The sequence below is a fragment of the Felis catus genome, chromosome B1 (genome assembly GCF_018350175.1).
Source record: "Felis catus isolate Fca126 chromosome B1, F.catus_Fca126_mat1.0, whole genome shotgun sequence".
Classification (NCBI taxonomy): domain Eukaryota; kingdom Metazoa; phylum Chordata; class Mammalia; order Carnivora; family Felidae; genus Felis; species Felis catus.
Window position 1 is genome coordinate 108275547 of NC_058371.1, and position 18794 is coordinate 108294340.

Genomic DNA, 18794 nt, shown 5'->3' on the forward strand with positions numbered 1-18794 from the left:
AACCAACTGAGCCACCCAAGCGCCCCTAAATGGAATCTTAACAATGAAATAAAACAATGTGATTGAGATTTTGTTGCAAGCATCTTCCATAATCCATATACTTGTAGTAATCTCTCTGACCACCTTCACTCACTGTCTCATTGTATTTGATACTTTTTTCAAAGGTGGTCCCAGTGACCGACCTTATCCACTTTCATTTCTCCCCACTTTAGTATCTAACTCCAGACTCTTTCATAGATATTCAATAAATGCTTGTTTGTTGTTGTTCTTGTTGTTGTCTTTAATCAAAATGAGGAAGAAGGCTCAACAAACCTTGGTGACTCTGAGATTAAAGGTGAGATTGAGGAGGAAATGGCTAAAATGAGAACAGAATGTTTTAGTCCTTTGCAAGCAATGTGTTAGGGGGATTTTTCCTCCCTCAAGCTCAAGACCCTTTATCAAATTATTCTCAATATTGTATGTACTCATTCACTAAGTAATTACCAACTCTTTAATATGTTCTAGACTTGGTGTGTGTGTGTATGCATGTGCTTTGAGGGATGAAAGTTAGAGAGGAATGATGAAAGGATAAGGGGATGGAAATAAAATCTTCAAGTTGAGGAGTAATCAGCCACATAAATAATTAAAATATATATGAAAACAATGAAACAGAAGTAAGTAACATGTGCTTTGGGAGCATAATAGAGGGTCAAATTAATGAAATCATCATGACCCCACTGGAATGTGTTAGCATCCATAAAATATTTTGTAGGAATTTGAGAATGACATTGTGTAACTGTTGCCAAAACTGTTTTTCTTTTATTAATGAATAGCTAATATGGCAGAAGTCTTCAAGATTAGAACTATGATCCCTATACAGAAGAAGGGATCTACATGAAATCAAGAAAATTATAGAACATGGAGCCTTAATGAAATAGGGCACAAAAACCTATTATCAAGAATTGCTGAGTGAATCAACCCTATAGAAAAATAGCATTTTTTAATGTCGAAAATTTGAGTTATTTCAGGAGGAAATAAAGAGGAAATATTTGATACTATCTACTCATCCTTTCAAAAACATTGCCATGGATATTCATAAGATAGCTGAGTAATCATTCAGTGGGGTGTTGACTTCAGATAAGACGAAAAACTAGTACTATTGTTTAACATGTGTCATGTATTACACCATTTTCTTCTGACAGTTCTGTGAGATACACAAATGAATATCATCCTCATGTTACAGATAAGGCAGTTGAAGTGTTTAAGTGAGTAACATTTCTGTGTTCCTAAAGTCTGGCTCCAGCGTCTTAACTATTTTATATTTTATTTTAATTTTTTTTATTAAAAACATTTTTTTAATGTTCATTTGTTTTTGAGACAGAGAAAGACAGAGTGTGAATGGGGGAGGGTCAGAGAGAGGGAGACACAGAATCTGAAGCAGGCTCCAGGCTCCGAGCTGTCAGCACAGAGCCGGACATGGGGCTCGAACTCGCGGAGTGTGAGATCATGACCTGAGCCGATGTCGGATGCTTAACTGACTGAGCCACCCAGGCGCCCCTTATTTTATATTTTATACTGTCTGTTTGGAAACAGGAAATACCTCATAAAGATAAGCTGGAAATTTTGTTAAAGAGATCCCTTAGTGTTCAGTAAGTTCAGCAACTAATCATCTCCCTTGACATCTTCCTACACAGTTTCTAAAGTAGGACATAACTATGAAATCCTCAAGTTTTGAAAGTAACCTAAAGTCTTCTGAAATCTAGTGATAAAATGAGAACAAGGCAAATATTTTTTTAATCATTATAACCAAGGAGCTGATTCTCAACAAGTATCCGATAGAAGCACAGCCTAGATTCTACTAGGTTATGACAGGTGCATGAAGATGCAGGACAAAGGACGGGCAAATAAAGAGGAAAGCAAGCTGTGTAGCAAAAAAAACTGGAATAGAAAGGGACTAGGAGAGAATTTCTCTCTCTCTCTCTCTCTCTCTCTCTCTCTCTCTGTGTGTGTGTGTGTGTGTGTGTGTGTGTGTGGTGTTTTTGTTGTTTATTGGTCTCTGCTCCTAAGTTTTGCTGGAAAACTTTGGTGAGAGAAAGTGATGCTTAAAGATAAATTTTCTGTGGAATATTTTGTATACTACTTTAAAGAAAGTTACAATAAAGATCTACTGGATTCCTCAAGTCTTTAAGAGTTGTCCTTGTAACTCAATATTTTTTTAATATGACATCTCAGAGATTAGCCATTATGGTGACCAGTTATATCTACATTAAATCTAGATATCTGTCTACCTATTTATCTATCTATCCATTTATCTACCTACCTTTCTCTCTCTCTTTAGAGAGAGAGAGAGATTGTTTAGGGCATATACCAAAATATTTTATGTGATAGTGACTCTAATATAAAGTATTTATAAAATGAATGAACATACTTATAAAATAAATTGAATACTGAGCTCTAGATAACAATATAAGAAAATATCTGAAAAGCATTTTAAATTGTATTATAAGAAAATGGGCCTAAAACTCAGCATCAATCTTAAAGTCCAATGAAATGGTTTCTCAGAAAGGCATTAGAAACTCAACAGAAAATTATCCTTTAGTTTTATATAAAAAGCTATGTGGTTATGATCACTATGCATCAAGAAGGATATGATGGAACCACAAATGGCAATGAAAATGAACCAATATATAAGGGAAGGAAGATTACATCAGGAAATAGTAAAATGAAGAACTAATTTAAAATGAAGAATTAAAATGAGAGAGAAGGAGAACAGAATTTGAAAATTATGGTTGTGAAACCATGAGTAAGTTAACCTCAGAATTATTCACCAATTTCCCAAATGCAGTAAGAGGTCCTGTAGTGAATGACTATTGTTTTACTGTCCAGCCAACCATGTCGCTTTCTGGTAACAGAGCAAGCACCTTTTCTTTTTTTCTTTTGAGAGAAATGTCCCTACCACTCACTTATCAGTTCATGCTATTAGTTTGGGAAAGATGAGGGATTGGCTCAGGCTCGAGTCTTCCCAGAAAAACTCATCCAACTCAATCTGGACCAAAGAAAGTCAATGATGAGAAATTGCTAGGACCATTGTGAAAAGTAAATTCACTTTCACTGAAATATTTAAATTAATAGAATATATTTTAGTAATTTTTGGGAAGATAGCCTACATAAGATTGAAGCCATCAAAAAAGAATATCCAATTGGGATGGGGAGAGAAAGAGTGTGCTAGTGAATTCAGCTGATAAGAGCCAGGTCTATCTCAGGGATCTTTAGGTATATAGGCCAATAAATTATTTTTCTATGTAAAATAGTTATAGGTAATTTTCTGTTACTTTGAACAAAAAGAATAAATGCACACTTTGAAGTCCAAGTGAGAATATTTGAAAATAGTGTTGGTTTGAAACCTCCCTGAGTGCAATCTGAAACCAACTTCTATATGTGAGGGCAAAGGCAGATCAATGAAAGAAGCAGACCACCCAGACTGAAAGGTGGCAGTTTTAATAAACAAAGGTACTTACTGATGACACTTGTCTTGAGCACAAGACGAATAAATCTCTGTACCTACCCACCAAAATCTTACCAGTTTAAATAGAAGCCTTAACTGAGTTAAGTCACATACCCAAGTCCAGATGGCCTCAACACCACATTTATATCTCAAGACTACATCCTTTGAGCAGCTTCTGGTAGCAGAGGAGGCAAGCAGAGTATGCATTCCAAGAACACGGGTGGGGGTGAAAAGCCTCCAATTGCCTGGGTCCAGTTTATGGGTCAGCTAGCAGTCACATCTTCAAGACCTCCTCCACCACTCCAGCCCTTGTGACTGTCTCTTGCAATCTCACATGCACCTCCCTCCTGCCTCTTCTGCAATGTATCCCTGAGCAGTCATCAGAGGGTTTCACTAGCGTGGAGGTGGCTCATTGGCGTCTATCTGGCTGCATTGGAGGCAGACTCCACAGCAATAATATAGGAAACTCAAACTAAGACAATAATTCCCCAAATCAGTGACAACTTTTTCCACCAAGTGCTTCATGATTTAAACCATTGATTTATCAAGTCTCTTAGGCTGGGGGTTAGATCATTCAGGGCATTTACTATGCCCTCGTGATTTTATAAAGATGACACCTTAGGAGACTGATCAAGTATGAACACAGAACATTCTGTTTGGATAATGGCACAGGTGCCTCCTTGTAAGGCAGTAATAATATCCAAGGCTATCCTATTCTGGAGGACTGCTTTTCTCATTAGAGACATTATAGTGTTTATCAAGGACAGGCTTCGTTGTCTATCATTTAAGGTTTGCTGCATGAACTCAGTAAGGGCTTCTACGTGTGGTATAATGTCCTCTAGGCCAATGGAGGAGATAAAGACAGAGGCCAAATGATTGTATCAGTGGAAAACAGAATGGGCCCACCTAGTGTGGAGAAGAGAGGGGTTGGCAGTTGTTACTGTGTGTAACCCAGGGTACCGTGGTCCAGCCATACAGGTCAAAGCCATGGCCAAAGACCATTTGTGCCACATAACCATAAGGTACCATTTGGGGCCAACCAATAAATACCTGGGCAGGGAGACCAGTCAGTGTCAAACCAGTCACTATCTTTAGTACGATAGAATGACTACACAGATCCTGTGAAATCCATTCCATACTTCTGGCATAATTAGGGTGGTTCTGTTTAGAGTGAATTTTCTGTTCTCAACAGAAAAGATAAAACACAGGTTGTCCATAACCCAAGGTAAACCACATAAACCTATCCCAAATCTGAACATAGCCAGCCATGCCTCTATAGTGGTTATTTTTAGGACCCTTCCAGTCAGCAGTTTGATGTGCTGCCTTGCAGCATTTTTGGCAGATAAAGAATACCCATGACCACTGTAACAGAGAGTGTGTGCCACAGGCCGGGTCTCTGGAACTACACTAGTAATATCAAACGAATTAAGAATACTAGTCCTAACTTGTTCTTTAATGTATTGCTTTAGGGCCTTCCAATCCCCTCCTTGGAGTAGTGATACCTACCATGGCAATCCTGACAAGCTAGAGAGGAGCAGCTGCCCACATACCTAACAGTTGGATTGATTCCTTTGTTGGGCAAACAAATGGGCCCACTCTAGAAGGGCATTTCCATCACATGCCCATACTATGCCTGGACACCATAGGAGCAGTAGAAGTCTAAGGTCAAAAATATGGATATTTTGTAGGAAATTATATGAGGAAGTCATTCTCTAAGAATTACACTTGTGGCTTGATCCTTAAATGTTAACATGGCTGCAGCTTTAGGAATTTGACCAGGTTGTGTGTACCATACATGTTGGCCAAGGAAGGCAGCACTGTTGAGGATAAGGAGGGGGCTAGGAGTGAGATATCCCAGACCAGGACTCCCACTTTTCTCCCCTTTCAATGGTGTATATTCCATTGCAGGTATCATGTGCTTCAACAGGTCTAGTTTGCAGCAAAACAAAGGAATCCCAGTGGAGATTGAATAGTTTCCCGTTACCCAGGGGTGTGAAGAAACTCACCTATCTTGGTGGGACATCTCATTGTACCTGCTTTTTCACAAGTGTCTGGATCTTTAAAAAAAAATGTTTACTTTTGAGACAAAGAGCGGGAGCAAGGAAGGGGCAGAGAGAGAGGGAGACAGAGAATCCAAGCAGTCTCTACAGTGACAGCAACGAGCTGATGCAGAGCTTAAATCTGTGATCTATGAGTGACCTAAACTGAAGTTGGACAACAGACTGAGCCACCCAGGCACACCCACGAGTGTCTGATCTTAATCCTCAGGTGTCTGTATTTTAATCCTCAGTATCATGTGCCCTCCTAGTTTTGTAAATGGCACTAAGTTCTCCAATATATTATCCTCTTCTTCCACCTTGTCTCCCAGCCCCTAAGCTAGTATAGTGTGGACAACCAAATGTCTGTCTCTAAGCTCGTCTTCCCACTTTCTAACTTGAATTTCAACCTCTAGTTGGGCATAGTTATCCAGCCAAACTGCCTGCAGTGGAAGTCAGTGCCCTGCAGCAACTATTCATTTTACTTCTTAGCTTAAGGTGCACTACATGCAATGCTCAAACAAGTGCATTAAACCAGATGGCATTTTCAAGGTGTCCTCATATTCAGTGAGATGGTCTACTAGCATCTAACATATAGACTGTGCCTCCCCATGTTGAGGTTGCTGGTCAAGGCAATGTTTCCCCTACAGACAACTCCTTTCTCAAAGCCCATTTCTTCAATCTGCTGTCTGGCTTGCCAATTTCACATTCACAACATCCTTGGGAATCTCCTCAGTGAAATCTGAAACCAGAATCCACACACAAAAAGAGACTAAGGAAAGAAACTGACTACTTCAAATTGGTAGGTAGCAATTTTCATAAGCAAAGGCACAGATAATGCTTATCTTGCCTGGCCACAAGACAAGTAGACCTCTGTACGCACGTGGCAGAATCTTAGAAGTTCATTTAGAGGCCTTAACTAGATTTAGTTACCTACCCAGTCAAGATAGCTTCAATACCACATTTCTGTCTCAAGACTGTATCCTTGGAGCAGCTTTTGGGAGGGAGAAAGGCTAGGGCAACATGCATTCCAAGGACAGGGGATGGCATAGGGAGCCTCCAATTGCCTGGGTCCAGCTTGCGAGTCAACTAGTGGTCACGTCTTCTCGGTGACCTCTTCCAACAAATAGCTAGAGAAAGTATTTTGTAATTTTAATTGGATAAATAGATTTAGAAATTAGATTAACATAATTATATATAGTTCTGCATTTTCAAAGTCAAAATTTGGTATAATATCATGGAGAACAGTTATAACTGCCATAGAATTTTTGTTAATAATGCATTGTTTTTCTGAATTAACTGTTGGTGTGATTGTATTATTTATTCCTCTATTACATGAAAATTAATAATTTTCTTTGCAATTTTTTCTTAATATAAAGAGGTGAGATATTAATAGTCTGTTCATAAAGAAGTATATGTGGACTTAATAGAAAGCATAGAAGTGGATATATTATACTACTGGATAAAATTTTAATAATTTCTTCCTGATATAAAATGTATAACAAGTTATGGATTATGTCACAATAAGATCTAAGGATTTGGAGGATTTTTAAGGGCTATCTAGGCCATTCTCCAACTTTTATAGTTTAATTAATAAGCATGTGGTAGTACTTGAAATTTTCACGTACTTTCTTCTGCATTAGGTAACTATTTCCATTGAAGATATTTTAGTTGTATGAATGCTATTTCTTGCATTGATATGAAATATGTCCCCTTTCAAATTCAAACTATAATTTCTCACTCTGTATTCTGAAACAATACAGACTATTTCAATCAAGCTATTATATTTCCCTTTAAACTTTAGTCCAAATATCCTTTATTAAAACATTTTAGTAGGATATTCTGCCATATTTGAGTTTATTAAAAATTAGTAGAATACAGTAGCATATCCCATTAAAACATTTTGATTCATATATATCTGTGGCTCACTATGTGCCAAGTGCAGTGCTTGGCAGGAGAAAGAGCAGTATGCCGGGCAGAGAAAATTTCTCCTCCCATATATCATATTCTCTGGATGGAAAATATATAAATATATAAAATATTGTGCATTGTTGTGACCATAAATAAACAAGATGATGAAAAGGTGTTACCCTGGGAGGGAAAAACATTAGATACAGTGAATGATCAAAGCATTCATCTTTAGGAGGTGATATTTGAGTTGAGACCTGAATAATAAGAAAAGGTCTTCATGAGATCTGGGGAAAAAGCATTCCTAGCAAAGTCAGGCAAAGATCTTCAGGCACATAATCACTAGGAGAAAACAGCTTTGATTTCTAATCTCATCTTTTCTGATACGGTCTAGAAGTTTTTTCACCCAAAGTTAAGTCTTAGAGATACATATATTTTAAACTAATTGTTGATAAACTTAAGTACAGTAGAACTATTACTTTCTGTGATTTGATGCTCTGATTCAATTAATGCAGCCTGAGATTACATTAGCCTTTTTATCAGTCAAATTGCATTATTGATTCATATTAATGAAGCACCATTTTCAGTACAATTTTTAAAAATAATTTTTACCAGGTAATTAGTTTCATTAACATGGCTCTTTTCCCTTGCACTCTTGGGAATGACTAAAATAAGGAATTGGGACTTTTGCAACAGAGTTAAAATAATAGTTATAATGAACAGCAAAAGACTTTAATTCAGTTGCTATTATATGAGTCTGGCAAATCTTTCCATTCTCCCTCTGCAAACAAATTCTTGATTTTTATAGGTGTTTGCCTGCAGGCTTACAATAAATGGAGCTGGGTAGTTTTTCTATTTAGAATTCATAGACATTGTGCCTTTCTGAGATGACTCATTCACTGCAGTCTCTGTAAGTGTCCTTTCTACACTGCTAGGATTCACCATGCTCCCTCCCTTAGCTGTATGCAGATCTGTGTTGCTATAATTCACTGTCTAGCTACTATAAGTCTTTCAGTAATTCTACAAAAGTAAAACTTAATTTTTTTAAATGAGGTAATCATACATTTATCTCTTTCCAGTTGTACCAGATATCTCCAGCTTCATTTTATCATCATCCCAGAGAGGGTTGTTTCTAATCTTCAAAGGCCAAATTTCTTCTCTAATCTACAAACTTCTTTAGCATTTGCCACACTTCTGTGTTTTCCTGTGAGTAACTTCCTATGATAATCTACAGTAGAAATGAACATTAAGATGGACATTAACACTCCTCTTGGGGTATTTTTACAGAAAATAATTTATCTTCCAATATTTTCATTATCATTGCTTCTCAAGGCTCAGTTCTGACCCTCAGAAACTTGCACTCTACTTTTTTCTTTGTAATTGCACATTCACTCAACTATTCAGTGATGATTGAAAATAGATAATTCCACTTCAGAATTTTCTCCAGAATTATTGGGACTCAGTCCAATTACCTATATCAATATTTTTACTTGGATGTGTCTCACGTCTTGAAACTAAACCTGAATTATAAGTAATATTTGATGACCTACTGAATTATAAGTAATATTCGATGACCTACCAACTAATATATATTTTTATATTTGTTTGTTGCATTTAACAAATACTTACATTAAATTTACTACAGACTGGTCGGTCTCTGGCTGGTTGCAGCTCCCACCATTCAGATTTCTGCCTATTCATCCCCTTTCCTCACTACCTCATGTCCTAGGAAATGAATCTTTTAGAAAAGGGAAAGAAAAGAAAGAAGAAAAAGCATAAAGAATAGCTGTCGACATTCCTAAAGTCCTACTTTTATAGAAAAAGCATCTTTATCTGTTTCCTTTTCTTTTTTCTTGCATATTACTACATTTTTTTTACCATTCTAATAACGCCCTTCATTACGCATTCTAGGTTGTATATATTTCTTACTAAAAAGTTGAAGTCAAAGTAATAGTTATAAAACTGACTCTAGGGATGGCTAGGTGGCTCAGTAAGTTAAGCGACTGACTCTTGATTTCAACTCAGATCATGATGTCATGATCTCATGGTTGTGAGATGGAGCCTCATCTTGGGCTCTGCACTGGACATGGTATCTGTTTAAGATTCCCTTTCTCCATCTGCCCCTTCCCTGCTTCTGTGCTTGTTCTCTCTCCCTCTTAAAAAAATGACTTTAAAAAGTAGTCTCTCATTTATTTTTATTTGATTCCAAATAGAACAGAATCCCTGGGTTGGGGTGAGGGCGACATCTGACTACTAAGAATAATTCTAACTTTTTCCTTTTTCTAGATTCTATATTTTAATATAACTTATAATTACTGTTGTTGAGTTTATTTACATAATCCTGTACTTTAGTAATTTGTTTTGGGTTAAGTGTACAACTTTATTTTTGTTATTTTTTTTACAACTTTATAACATATAAATTTATCATTTTAGAATTGGGCCATCGTATAGGCCAATGTGTTTTAGAAAACTAGTATTCATAGTATTTGACACCCTTTCTAGCTTTATTTAAAATATGAATTCAAGTAGTGATTCAGTGTTTTCCTTTGTTTATTATTTTGACATCTATCACTTATTAATAGCTAGACAAGGAGTGGGAACTTTACTCCATCAGTGTTGGTGTCCCTACTTAATTATGACCATCTAAAAGAAAACCATATATAATTTTATAGTTAAAGTCAGCACGTAGTACTTAAATATTTCAAATTTCAATGTTACTCGATGACAAAAGACAGATACAGACAGTGAGTTACAATTTAAAATTCTTTTAAATGCCTCCAGTAAATCAACAATAAAATAGTTTTTCTTCTTAAACTATTTGGTAACTTGGTATTAGTTAAACCCTTTTTTTTCTATTGAGATATAATTGATATATAACATTGTAGTATATAACAATTTATACCTATAACAGAGGCAACATCTATGTAAGATTAATATTTCTAACCTTTTTAGTGTGTTTAGCTAAAGCTTGGGATTTTTTTATAAGACTGATTTATGAGATTGAAACCAAATGACATTTATAATAAGGAGGTTGTATTCTTTGTCTTCACATTAATTTTATATTTTCTAGTATTACTTTTATAAAATATGTAGTTTATTTAGATGACAACATGACACTCTTCTCAACTCAGTAAATAACTAATCTTAAAAGTGATTCAAAAAATAAAAGTGATTCAGTGGTTTAGAATGGAGCCTGCATATTTTTTTTCTTATGATAAATCCTGACATTCGTGTCACTATGTACTTCGATCTAGGGTAAAATGAGGATATACAATGTGACAATTATATTAATGTAGTAGAGAAAGAGGGTGTGCCAAATGTCAGAAAACTAGAATAAATTTTCAAATAGAAAAAAAGGCAAAGTGTATTATATTTGGTAAAAGAGATGATTCCATCTCTTAACCTAACAAGAAAAAATTAAATATTTAATTAAAAATCAAGTATCTAGTGAATGAAATAATAAATGGAATAATCATAAATCAAGAATTAAAAAATTGGAGGGGCATTTAAATTTTGCATAGTTCAACTATCTATTTAATGACTAAGGTCTTCATATGACATCTTCATTATATATATTTGAACCTATATTGGGAATATATTCAAATTTTGACTGCTTTATTGAAAAATTTTATATGCATTAATCTATCATATATACTAATTTTTCTCCTGTTGGCCTAAATTATATCATTGGAAGTCCTACAAATTTACTCTCCTTCTTCATTCATAGAACAGTTCAACAACCATTTAAAAGAAACCAATGTGTTCTCTTATTCAGTACAATACATACCCAGTTCATTCAAATGTTCATATGTTGGTTCTAAGTTTCTTTTAAGTTCCTTCACTAAAATACTAAGTCTTCCTAGCTCACACTCTATCTTTCTCATTTTAAAATTGAAAATGATAATACCCATATAATCTGAAGAGTGTATAAGGGAAACCTGATCATTACCTATTTCATTCTAAATACCATGTTTCTTTTAATGAATGTGAAGAATTGACTGTTTTGGTTGTCATATCATGGATTGATTCAAATGTTCATAATGCTGGTAATCATGAAAGGGCCATCACTTTTTTTTTATTATTTTAACTTTTCACAATTTTAGCCTCAACCAATTATACCAACTATATAGTTCTAGTTGGATGGTTGTTTTGTGATCCAGTATGCTCTGTATGATTTATTTATTCAATAAATAAATCCCATATCCCCATTTTATAAGGTAGAAAGATTATGATAAAGGTTTATTGTTTGATCTGATCTTTGAAGATAAAAATAAGAATTATGTTGATGAATGGTCATTTTTTTCAGTTTTTATTTAAAGATCAATTAGTTAACATTCAGTGTAATATTAGTTTCAGGTGTATAATATAGTTCAACACTTGCATACAACATCCGGTGCTCATCACAAGTGCACTCTTTAATCCCCATCACCTGTTTCACTTATTCTCCTCTGATAACCATCACTTTGTTGTCGGTAGTTAAGAGTCTGTTTCTTGATTTGCCTCTCTCTTTTTCTCTTTGCTTGTTTGTTTTGTTTTTTGAATTCCACATATTAGTGAAATGAGACTGAAAATATGCTTGATACATTGAACATTATGCTATAAGAAACAGAGGAATGAATTAGTAACCTAGAAGACAAAACAATGGAAAGATAATGAAGCTGAACAAAAGAGAGAAAGAAGAATTACATGACATGAGAATGGACTTAGGGAACTGAATAACTCCATCAAATATAATAGCATTTGTTAATTATAGGAATCCCAGAAGAGAGAGAGAAAAGGAAGCATAAAATTTATCTCAAGAAATAGCAGCAGAAACCTTCCCTAATCTTGGGAAGAAAACAGGCATCCAGATCCAGAAAGCATCAAAATCAGCAAAAGCAGGCCAACACCAAGACATATTGTAATTAAATTTGCAAAATATAGGGATAAGGAAAAATCTTAAAAGCAACAAGACAAAAGAAGCCCTTAACTTACAAGGCAAAACCCATAAGGCTAGAGTTTCCCAGACAAACAAAAACTAAAGGAGTTCATGACCACTAAACTAGCCCTGACAGAAATATTAAAGGGGACTCTAAGTACAAAGAAGAGATCAAAAGTGACAGAGACAAGAAACATCAGAGAAAATCTCCAGAAACAATGGCAAAACAAGTAATAAAATGGCAGTAACTACAGAGCTATCACTAATTACTTTGAATGTAAATCGACTAAATGTTCCAATCAAAAGAGATGGGGTGTCAAAATGGATTAAAAAAAAAAAACAAGACATATCTATATGCTGCCTACAAAAGACTCATTTTAGACCTAAAGACACCTGCAGGTTGAAATTGAGGGGATGGAAAACATTTATCATTAAGTGGATGTCAAAAGAAAGCTGGAGTAGCAATACTTATAACAGACAACCTAGACTTTAAAACAAAGATTGTAAAAAGACAAGGACATTATGTAATCATAAAGGGGACAATCCAACAAGATGTAATAATTGTAAATATTTATGTCCCCAACTCAATAGCATCCAAATATATAAATCAACTAATAACAAACATAAAGGAACTAATTGATAATAACAGTAATAGTAAGGGACTTTAACATCCCACTTCACATCAATGGAAAGATCATCTAAACAGAAAATCAATGGAAATAATAGCTTTGAATGACACACTGGACCAGATGGATTTTACAGATATTGAAAAGGGAACTTAAAATAATTCCATACAATCTAACTTATCTTTATTAAGTCTATGTGAATTTTTCAGATAACCACTGGCAGATTTATTTAACGTAAATCTTTTAACTTTTATCACAAAGCATATTAACATGGAAGCTTTAAGTAAAGAAGAAAAGGGACTTTTAGTTTCCTGGAAATCAGCATATACTTGGGATGATAAAAAACAGCTGAAAATGCAGGAACTCTATTATTTCTTAAACAATTTGAGATGTGTATCTTTGGAAGCTAAGAACAATAGAAGCAACCATGAATCTTTATTTTGCCTATATATACTCTCTGTTTCCATGATATAATGTTCCTAAATGAAATAAAAATTATTTTGTGAATATGTTGGCAAACTGTGTAAGACCCTGATATTAATGGTGATATTAATGGTTCTATTAAAACTTCAACTAAAAATGTTTCTGATTTTAACAACATCAATGTATCATTAATAGAACCCTGCACATCTAAATATATATCCAAAAACAGCTTCCAGTTTGAAATTCAGGTACCACCTGTATTAGTTTAGGATTTACATTGTTAATATTTAATTTGGCCTTTGCAGTAGAGATGTGCTGAGCTTTTTGGTATATATTTAGTTAAAAGAGTCAGCAAACCACAGTCAGACACCTATCTCTTGGCTGTATTTCTGTCTTTATTTTAGATAAGCTTTTCTCATGTCAAATTAATACCAAAAATAGATAATGCATTTTAAAAGTTAGGTTATGGTTTTTTAGTTGTTATCATATTTATGTATGTTATTTTTGTTATATTAAAATGGTGATAATATTGCAGCAGTAAATATTCAAAAGATAGTTTTACTTAGGCATATACAAATCTATAAATTATTCATTTTCCCCATATGGTATAATAGTGATAATGACCACATGCAATGTAAAAAGAGGAAAGGAAGCACTATTTACATAAATTCACAATTAGTTCAAGCATAGCTATGAACTTTTAATTTATGTTAAGATTTCATTTTTTGAAATCTAAAATATTTGTTTGATATCTGTCTTGAATACACAGCTCAGAATGTGTGTTGCTTAGGTAATCTTTCTGAATGATTTTAAGCTCAAATATAGCATATACTATGCCTGTTCTTCATTAAAAATAAAAGAATAAAAGGTAATGAGTATTAAAACTTAGAAGAAGAAAATGGTAGTAACACACATCTCAAATGTAGAGGAACAAGCAACAGTGATTTAATATAATTTAATATAATAATTTACCTGAAATTTAGCCCAATATATCATGTTATGCTTTCCAAATGTTTATGCTGTTTTAGTAGATTTTCACTTATTTCTACCAGAGCATGTTGTTGTATAGCCCATATCTTATACAATAAAAACATATACAAGTGAAATGAGTGATTTATTTGCAAAAAAAAAAAAAGAATTCTACCTAGAAAGGGCATAGGTAAAGTGAAGAATATATTGAAATCTGCATGGAAAAAATGAAAGAGTGTATTACTAACTCATCATTGAACTGACTATGCAAACTACGAGTTGCTTCCTTTATGACAAAATTATAAAGATTTATTTTCTTTCTTCTTTTCCCTTATTTTTGGGTTCAGGGAGTTTATTAATGAGGAGAAGGAGAGCATGCAAGAATTTAAGAAATAATGTGTCCTTTAATTGTTATACTGAATAGCAACTCTTACCAATCCTTTTAACGCATAATATAGTCATTTCATTGATTTAAATAGATGGCTTATGTTTACCAGCTTTAAATGTAAGAGATACACTGATTTTAAATAATAACTTGAAGGAAGAATAGTATGTTTTAATTAAAAGTAGTCGGATGGAACTTTCAAAATAATTTGTCAGAGTATCATGGATATGAGGCTAGCCTCGGAAGCCAGATTCTCTGGATTCAAATCCCTGCAACATCCCTTGTCACAGAATGACTAGGGAAGTTCACCTAACTTCTCTGCTTGTTTCTCTATCATGAAATATTGTGTTGAAAATGAAAGCAGTTCATAAATGAAGAGTATCTACCACATGGCATGTTCTCAGTGAGTGCTCATTTCTAATAGCAAAAGTGTCCCTATGCTTGTGTGTGTATGCATGCCTATGCGTATCTATGTGTTTCTGTAGATGTCTAGTGAGAATAGAGTGGGTGAAGAATAAATATCCTAGAATGCTTTTCCCATTTTTCCAATATATGAGCAAATAATAACTGAATAATCATGCAAATTGGGAGGGGTGCTTCTTTTCAGAGGCATCAACCCAGCAAATGTGATTTAACCTCTGAATACCAAGATATGTACCCATTACAGAAGTATGAATGCCCTGCCATTTTTTTCCCCTCAAAGGGTGTTATTTCAAATAATGGAAAAACATAATTCAGGAGTTTTAAGATCAGATAATGAAATATGTGTATTTTTAAATAGTATTAAAATAAAACCAATTTTGCAAACCATTTTGCTTTTGTTGAAATAAATAAGGCAAAGAAAACATTTTTGCTTGCTTTATACCGATTTTTGGGTAAAATGATATGGAGAATACCATTAAAATTTCAACATTAGAGAGAATATGTGCATGATGAAAAGGGTTTTTCATATTACAATGTAAAAACACTAAAGGGAAGCCAAACAAGTATTGCCTTTTGGTTCAAAATTAACTACCTAAATATTGCCTTTTTAAAGAACTATTTGTTGGAAGCTAATAAGATTTCAGTAATAAGTTTAAATAGAATTCAGTTATCTCTATGTATACATATATATATGACAAAATGAGTTCCATATTGATTTTTTTATTAAGCACACATATTTCTTTAAAAATAACATTATATTATGCAATTTCTTTGCCCTCTAAAATTGATAATTGGGTTTGGAAGGAAAGTCATTACAATATATCATATGTAGTGATTTATGCCACAGTAAATATTTGTATATTTTATGGAATAATTTACAAAGATACTTAAATTACTGATTGAATATATTGTGAAATATATGAATACTGATTGACTTATTTTACAATCGCATGTATCTGCAATAATCCTTCAGCTGATAAAATTTATAAAACAACAGCTCAGTAGCTTAACTGTAGCAAGTTATTTATACTCCAAAAAGCCAAATGACAGTGACTGCAACCACATAATTGATGAGTTAAATGAGTTTTATGTTCCCAAAACAATTTTAAAGCTGAGTAACCCAAATTTATTAGCCATATCCAGATGGAATATAAAGTCAATATATTGCTGTTTATGTATCAAGTCAGAGAAAATTATTAAGGATGATTTCAGCCATGGATAGTAAGGGTGGGGGACCTTGGTTAAATTCTGAGGCTATAATTCAAGGAAATTTTGGTAGCTGCAAAGCTAGTGTAACAAATAAGATAACTGTGCTGTAATAGACTTTAGTTGAATTATTTTCTTGACTTAAAAAATGTAAAACTGGAGTTGAAGTAGCAACTCCATAAAACATTTCAAAAATAATGTTGGAAAGAAGTATTTTATTCAGGCTTATTAGCAAGACTTCATATATAAGGAACTTGTAAAAAAAATATATAAGTAGATATTTTAATACAGCTAAAATAGAAATGAGCTATTGGCAAGTACTTAAAATGATTCTGTTTTAGCACCATTTTATTGTAGGAAATTGGAAAGATTTTTTTTTCCAGAATAATAAAATACTAAATGGCTTTAGCTGAGAAGATAGCATGCATCTTGGTCATTAACAATTATCATATAAATAGAATATATGATATGAAATATCAAAATATATTAAAGGAGTATATATGAAGGGAAGATTAAAAATAAGTATTTTTAGGAGCACCTGGGGGCTCAGTCGTTTAAGCATCTGACTTGGGCTTACAGTTCTGAGTTTGAGCCCCACACTGGGCTCTGCTCTGACAGCTCAGAGCTTGAGGCTGCTTCAGATTCTGTCTCTCTCTCTCTGTTTCTCCCCCACTCACACTCTGTCTCTCTCTCAAAAATAAATAAAGATTAAAAATATTATTTTAAAAATAAATATTTTTATAGTCATTGAGCAGTTTTCATTATAATATTAAATTGTATTAGATAGAATACATGGGACCCAGACCCAAAACCTCAAGTTATTCACTGCGTAATTTTAGAAAAGATGCTCAAATTCTCAACATAGTATATTGAATCATACCTTACCTCTGCTCATACCTGCACAGCCAATTAGTATGTAATTGTTGAGAAATGTGAAGATTTGAGATCTTACTCCATAGGAAGCTAACAAGTTAGTTTATGATGGTTTTATGAGTACTTGGAGAACATTGGAGAAACCTGAGTCAGAGAAAAAGAACTATATTGCATATAGCACTAAAAATGGGATTAACTTCAACATACGTGTGTCAATTTCTTTTGCTCGCCAGTCCCACAAGGAACAAGCCAATGGGCCCACATGGGCCCACTCACTGGATTGTATTTCAGGAAAGGCATTCTGAGCATAAGCTTGCCCTCCCTATAGACTGGAGACAAAAATTATCTTTATTACATTAAACAATAAGCATGTCTCCCTTTGCTGTAGAGGGCAACACTATATCTATCTTCAAAGACTGTTCACCACATAAATCCAGAACAATATTCCAGAACAAAAATGGCAGACAGTGTCTCACTGCAGGGTATGCAAAAATGTGAGCAAACTATGAGAAATAACAAGTACCATTCATTTATTCAAAAAAATATTATGCTGTATTATACCCTAGACACTATTCTGGAAATTCAGGATATATTGATAAATAAGTCAGACTAGGTCCCTACTCTCATAAAGCTTAAATCCTAATAAAAATAAAAAATAAAAGGGAATTTCAGGAAATGATTAAGTTAATGATATGGAGAGAAACTTGACATCTGTAAGAAAATTATATAATGGATAAAGGAAAATTTCTTTGACATTACTTTTGAGTTGCAACCTAAATCATAAGATCTAGAGAAGTGAGAATCATGACAGATGGAAAAGTGAGTAGAAGGGCCCTGAAAGTTGAATAAAAAATATAGTTATGTTAACAAATTTGAGATTAGACATATGGACAAATTCCTACAAAATATGTATTACCTGTCTCAAGAAGAAATATAAAGCATAAATGCCCCTATAGACTTTGAAGAAATTTGTTCTGTATTTTAAAGCATTTTTCCATGTAAGAAATGTATTTGACAGGCTAGTTTTAGAAGTATTTAAACAAATGTTACCTATGAATTCTAATATCTTATAAACTTCTCAAAATAAACAGGAATGGGGGAAAAAAGAGAACATTCCCTAACACATAGTATAAGCCTGATGTAAATTTAATATCTAAGTGAGAGGAAGAGTGTATGGAAAGATATTAATACCCAATCATCTTCAGGAACAGAGAATCAAAAACAAAAAATAAAATATTAGTGAAGAAAGGAGAGATTTTCAAGAAGAAAGAAGAGGTTAACTTGTTTTGCATACTATTAAAAACTCATGAGTCATGATTAAAATTCTTAGCAATTCATTCCTGTGACCTTAACCAAGAGGACTTGAAAGGGTTGAGAAGAAACCCCAATTAGCATGAGTTGAGGAGGAAATATGGGTATCAAGTGAGATCATACATATGAAACCAATTCTTTCATTTTAAAGTGTTAAGATGCAGCTCAAACATCATCTCTTTCTGAAACCTTTCATCTCTTTTATGAAACCTTTCTTAAGTCTTCTGACTGA

General features: G+C 33.8%; 1 protein-coding gene across 7 annotated transcripts in view; it reads left to right on the forward strand.

Annotated features, from left to right (window-relative positions):
- Positions 1-18794, forward strand: part of NDST4 (N-deacetylase and N-sulfotransferase 4) — a 379088-nt gene that overhangs the window by 21938 nt on the left and 338356 nt on the right. For 5 of the 7 annotated variants that reach the window (XM_045055930.1, XM_045055929.1, XM_045055935.1 and 2 more), the window contains exon 3: positions 8508-8634. The exons of the other annotated variants lie outside the window; for them this stretch is intronic. The gene's annotated coding sequence lies outside the window, so the exon portion shown is untranslated. The remainder of the gene's footprint in view (positions 1-8507; positions 8635-18794) is intronic. 7 annotated transcript variants of the gene reach the window in all.